The sequence below is a fragment of the Lagenorhynchus albirostris genome, chromosome 7 (assembly GCF_949774975.1).
Source record: "Lagenorhynchus albirostris chromosome 7, mLagAlb1.1, whole genome shotgun sequence".
Classification (NCBI taxonomy): Eukaryota; Metazoa; Chordata; class Mammalia; order Artiodactyla; family Delphinidae; genus Lagenorhynchus; species Lagenorhynchus albirostris.
The window spans coordinates 74,405,357-74,412,203 of NC_083101.1; positions in this window are offsets into that span (position 1 = coordinate 74,405,357).

The following is a 6,847-nucleotide window of genomic DNA, read 5'->3' on the forward strand; positions in this document are numbered from 1 at the left end:
GCGGCTGGGCCCGTGAGCCATGGCTGCTGAGCCTGCGCGTCCGGAGCCTGTGCTCCGCAAGGGGAGAGGCCACAACAGTGAGAGGCCCGCGTACCGCAAAAAAAAAAAAAAAAAATTCTCTTTCCTTTTACCACTGACTTCCTGGAATCTAATAATCATGATTAATGCTGAGAATCATTTCAGGATTGTTCACACATTTATCTGTCACGCCTGATCCTTGCTCCTCCCCCATACCCAGGAAAACTCTCTTCTAAGCCACATAAGCTTCCTCCTCTTTATATAAAACACCTGTCCATCCATCAACAATCTTTACTGGGGACAGAGCAGAGTACTTGACACTCTAGCAGATTTTACAGCTACTCAAATATGATGAATTCAAATAACAATTTTACCCAGAAACCATGGACTCAAATACCAAGTCTATTCAAAAGTAGAGGAAGAAGTAAAGAGTGTTCAACTCTTCTCTGTGGAGTTTCTTCATAGAGCCTAATTTATGAACTTATAATTGACTAGTGGGCATCATGCTTTAATCATGATTTTGAAAAGACCTTAGCAGTAGACCAGCTCTGACAGCTTATGACTTGGTGTGGGCTTAAGAGAATAGGTATTTATACAGGCTGTGTCAATCACCCAGTGCATGCCATTTCAACTGCCTGTCCCAATCAGGGCCAGCATCCAAAAGTATAGTAATTAGAATGAAGAGATAAAAAGCACTGGGGACGTTATGATGGAAGTCAATGGCTGAGGAACCCACGGAGGCAACACAAAGTATCACCTTCATGCAGACACTATTTTAATATTAATAAGGCAAACTACAGTCCTTTAAATGGGGCCACATAACTTGTTGAAATGGAGAAGAAAATACTAAGTTAACAAAATCAAGGGGCTCACATATTTCCCAAGGAACTTAGGGATTCTACTCTATATTTCACCACCATACATGACAGTAACCCCTAAACCCAGAATTTAACTGCTTAGTATGATATATGTGCCACTATTTGATCTTATAACATAATAACCACTGGATGCTGAGGATAGAAAATCACAACCCATTAGTATATTCAGGAAAGTCATCAATTAGAATCAGGGCTGTCCTTTTTTGGTCAGAATTTAGTGAATAGAGGAGTGAAGAACCGGGTCATAGATGAAAAAAAGCATTATATCTAGTCAGAAGGTATAAATTCACATACTGATTCAATTTATTTTAGCTATAAAATCTTAAACAAGATTCCAAACCTCAGTTCTTTAATCATAAAGTGTGACAATAACACAGAGCCATTGTGCAAATTACTTGATGCCAGCATGGGTAAACTATAAAAAGACAAGTAATACAGAGAAATATTAAGAACTATTCACTATCTATTGCTATGTAACAAAGTATTCTAAAATCTAGCAGCTGGAAACAACAAACATGTATTGTCTCACACTTTCTAGGGATCAGGAATCTGGGAGTGGCCTAATTGGATGGCTCTGGCTCTGGAACCCTCAAGGAGACTGCAATCAAGGTATTAACGGGAGTCATCGCAAGGCTCAACTAGGGCAGGGTCTATTTCCAAGCTCACTCGCGTGGAAGTTGGCAGAAGATCCACTTCCACCCTCACTCATGTGGCTATCTGCAGGCCTCAGAAGACTTGTTTCCACGTTCATTTGCATGGGCCTCCCTACAGGGCTGCGTCACTACATGGCAATTAGCTTCTCCCAGATTGAGGTACCCAAGAGAAAGCAAGAAAGAATACCCAAGGGAAAACCACAACCTTTCTTATAATCTAATTTCAGAAGGGACATCCCTTCTGAATGCACTTTGGCTGCATTCCTTTGTTAGAAGCAAGTCATTCAGTCTAGCCCACACTCAAGACAGGTTACACAAAAGTGTGAATGCCAGGAAGTGGACCACTGGGGCCATCTTAGAGGCTGTTTACCATAAAAACTATTCAGCAACTATAGAGATTCGGCCGTGCCTACCAGTCAATTCAGCCAAGGAGTAGATGAAAGCAAAACAACTATAGCTTTTTAGGTTCTTTCCATGATTTTTACTCTATTTCGGATGCACAATTCATTCGTGGTTTTGTCTATATGTACTCACTCTGTTAAGCAACAAGAGTTTTTAAAGCTCACATATGGTTTTCTCTCTCCAGTCTTTGGAATGTAGGCAGCTGCCCATTTATAAACTGCTTCCCAAAGTCTAAGGGTTAATTATCCATTTCACAGAGTATCCATGAGTAAGTTTGTCAATCTGCTCCTGTGCTTTAAACTATTCTTCACTTCTTCCTTCCCTAGGCTAACTAATTTTACCTAATATTTGCATTCAAAAGGTAAATGGCGGGCTTCCCTGGTGGCGCAGTGGTTGAGAGTCCGCCTGCCGACACAGGGGACACGGGTTCGTGCCCCGGTCCGGGAAGATCCCACTATGCCGCGGAGCGGCTGGGCCCGTGAGCCATGGCTGCTGAGCCTGCACGTCCGGAGCCTGTGCTCCGCAAGGGGAGAGGCCACAACAGTGAGAGGCCCGCGTACTGCAAAAAAAAAAAAAAAAAAAAATTAAATTTTTTAAATTTAGTTTAAATTTAGTTTAAATTCTGAGGCTGTCCCTCCATCAGTTTATCCAAAGAAGCTCTCTTCACTATCCAATCTTTGATTGGCAACCAGGAAAAATGTACACTCACCTTTTCAGGGAAGGGGCTAATTACTTAGGCCTGTGCCCACTGTGCCTCCTTCCAAAATGCCTGGATGAAAAGTTGAGTTTAAATCATAGTGTACTATGAGTTGAGAAAGTTAAAAATAATCATCTAATTCAACCTAATTTTACAAAGGAGGAAAACTGAGGCACCAAGAATAAAACCATGTGGAAATGTTAGAAATGAAAAGTATGACACGAATGAAAAAAATGCACTCAATAGACTTCAGAGAAGACTAGGAAGGGTCAGTAAACACTAATTCATTAATTCATTTCAACAAAAATTATACAAACTAAAAAAAAAAGTGACAGAGTGGGAAAATAAACACCACATCTGAGAGCAGGAAGACAATATCTAATGGTCTAAACATAGGTCTAGTTATTATAGTCCCCAAAGAAGAAGAGAAAGAGAATAAAGCAGAAGAAATATTTGAAGAGATAATGGCTAAGTTCCAAAATTACCAAAAAAAAAAATCAAAACCACAGACCGAAAATGTCATGAACCCCAAGGAAGATAAAGAGGCTAAAGCTAAAATCACACATAGTCACATCATAGCCAAAATGCTAAAATCAAAATAAGGAGGAAAACTTAAAGCTAAAATGGAAATAAGATATACTATGTAGAATGGCAACAATAAGAATGATAGCTGGCTGACTTCTCATCACAACAGTTGAAGCCAAAAGACAATGAAAGAACAAACTTATAGCACAGAAAGAAAAAAACTGACCAAATGTTTTTTGGCAAAAATATCTTTCAAAGTGAAGGCAAAAAATAAAGAATATTTTTTCAGAGAGATAAAAATGGAGATAATACATCTCTAGCAGACCTACAAGACAAAAAGCGATAAGAGAATTTATTCAGGATGTGGGGAAAAGATACCAGATGTAAGCCCAAATCTGCAGGAAAAACAGTCACCTCATACATGTATGCTTTGATTGGCTTACATTCTTAAACATATATTTTTGATGTAACATTTTTCAAATGCAACCCAGATGGAAGATGTATAAACAGCTTTTTGGGCAAATATGCACTATTTGTCTTCACACTTTACAACCAATATATAATTTGTGAATCTCAGCACTTTATGTTCTCCATCACAGCGTATTTCACACATCAACTGGATTCTCTATAAAGCTGGTAATCCCCCATGTGCTTCCTCTGCTCTTTCCACCGATGCCGGTCAGCTCCATGAACACTGCTCCAGCATTCTTCCAAGGTACCGTGAAAGCATCAGGAAGGGTCAGAGAGTGCAAAGGAGATTCATACCACCCAGCCATGAAAGGACTGATATCTCCACCAAAGGGCACATGCCTGACCTGGGAAAATAGAAATTTCATAGGAATACAATTGTCCTTCTCAGTATAGAAATCCTTAAAGAGACTGCCCTTGGAGTTGTTGGTTGGTGGTTTCAACAATAGGGTAAAAAAATTGAACTCATGTTTTACTATTTGTTTCCTTCCTTTTCAGTATATATCTGTTGCCTTAATAATGTCCTTGACATCCAAATTTTCCAGTGGGCTTTCACATTCTGCTTATTCTCTAGGTTAAAAAGGTTAGTAAAATATTATCAGGCCTATGGAAATTTATTTGTGGAAAATGTCTAGAATTTAGATGGATGAATTCTATAATATGTTGTTTATATTAAAACAAATTTTCAGCAGGATTCTGAAATTTCAACTTGGTATCATAGTTCAGTAAACACATTTTTACTTCCCCTTTAAAAAAAAATCTCTGAGTGGTCTGTCATACCCAGAATTTCTTAAGGCAATTTTCTCAGAGGGGTCCAACCTACCCAGTCTGAGCAAAAAAATTTATTGTATTCACCAAAGTCCTAGTGCAGATAGCTAAATATATGACAGGTTTTTTAATTGAGGAATTATACAAAAAAAATTATTTTGAATAACTAAAATCATATGTTATAATGGGAAGTATATACTTTACTGGAGAGTTAACGTACATATAACATATGTATCTATGGTAGATTGTGTTAAAATTCTCCAACTCTCTGATTAATCCTTAAGGATGAGATATGCACGTTGTTTGCCACGTGTTGCTATGTTCCAAAGTAGGTGGAGGATACTTTTCTACCTCATTTTTTTTTTTAATCATTGTAAATTTTAAAGTTTTTATTTATTTATTTATTTTGGCTGCATTGGGCCTTCGTGGCTATGCGCGGGCTTTCTCTAGTTGCGGCAAGCGGGGGCTGCTCTTCGTTGCAGTGAGCAGCCTTCTCATTACGGTGGCTTCTCTTGTTGCAGAACATGGGCTCTAGACATGCGGGCTTCAGTAGTTGTGGCATGCGGGCTCAGTAGTTGTGGCTCGCGGGCTCTAGAGAGCAGGCTCAGTAGTTGTGGTGCACAGGCTTAGTTGCTCCACGGCATGTGGGATCTTCCCGGACCAGGGATCGAACCCGTGTCCCTTGCATTGGCAGGTGGATTCTTAACCACTGCACCACCAGGGAAGCCCTCTACCTCATTTTTTAGGCCTGGTCCTTCCTGCAACTTTCTTTGGGTTGGAAAATGGACAGACGTTATGCATGTCATATCCAATCAGAAACTTCATATGAGCTTGTTTTTTTTTTTTTGCGTGTGTGTGTGTGATCTCTTGCATTCCTGCCCTAGGCTGTGAGAACAATAACAATACAGTCCAGACAGAAACTACTCTGTCACCCTAGGTTCAAGAATGAGAAGACATATAGAATAGAGATGATCATGACCAAACAGGATTGCAGCCAATCTGCAGACTTGTCAACAAAAAAATATTTACTGTTTTAAGCCAGCAAAATTTAGAGGCTATGTGTTACCACAACCAAGTTAGTTAATATTGTGTGTGTGTGTGTGTGTGTGTGTGTGTGTGTACAGGCATACTTTCTCAGGTAAATTCCATTAACACTGAGAGAATGCTCATTCTCTCCATATGAAACTAATTCACATTTAAATACCAGGAAGCAAATCCTCGATAGCACTTTCTGTAACTGAAGCTATTCTTAATTGTAAATAATTTAGGAAGTCCCCTATGCTTCTAATCAACTTTGTAAAATTCCAGACTTTATTGCTCAGGGTATCTCTCTACCTGTGTGTTTCTCTAACTTTCCATTCTTTTTCTGTTCTGAATGTCCTATGAAGTATTTCACTCTTATGAGAGAGATTTTATACCACCCTGGATTTTGTTAGGAGAGATCACTTTCTTGGTTAAGTCTGATATAAAAAGTACCCCTCTCCCAACCTTTATGCAAGTCATTTCAGTCAAATATATTTTCTGTTTAATACTATTAAATAATGCCCCCTAGATAGAGGAAACCAGGAATGTATTATTGATTAATTATTTCACTCACTAAATTGTGCAGTCATGGATACAGTTCTGGTTGATAAATTCTTAGAATTCTATTAGTGTTCTTGGTGTTTGGGCTACCATTTGTCCATTACATTGAACACCCAAAGGTCCCAATGAGTTCAAAAATTTCTAAAAAAGTTTTTATGAGCACTGTAGCCTTATACTTGTGTTCCAAATTAAACATGTCCAAGTTTAATTATCATCAGATTTAAATGAAATGATTCTTTAAAGCATGCAGTTGGCTCAAAAATCACTTCTTCCAGTTACAGCCTGTCTTAATGAAAGAGTGTGGATCAAGTTTATACCCTAAATGCAACTATCATTAAATATCTATACATTGTTTTTTGAGTCTGTTAAATGAGACCAACGACGTAACATACCCAGACCAATAATTTTACATACTCAGTTCCTAATAACATTTCCTTTCACCCACACAATTTCTTAAAAATTCAGCATATTACCTTAACGTTCAAATATATCACTAAAGAGATGCCTTCTGGGGCTTCCCTGGTGGCGCAGTGGTTGGGAGTCCGCCTGCCGATGCAGGGGACACGGGTTCGTGCCCCGGTCCGGGAGGATCCCACATACAGCGGAGCGGCTGGGCCCGTGAGCCATGGCTGCTGCGCCTGCGCGTCCGGAGCCTGTGCTCCGCAACCGGAGAGGCCACAGCAGTGAGAGGCCCGCGTACCACCAAAAAAAAAAAGGGAGATGCCCTCTGTTACCCCTACTGTATATTAATTAACTTCAAAACAAGTCAATACACACCATCTATAAGCATAGTAATATTTAGGCAGGCTATACAGCCACGCAAACCTCCCTTTAGGCTGGAAGCTCTGTTGGTT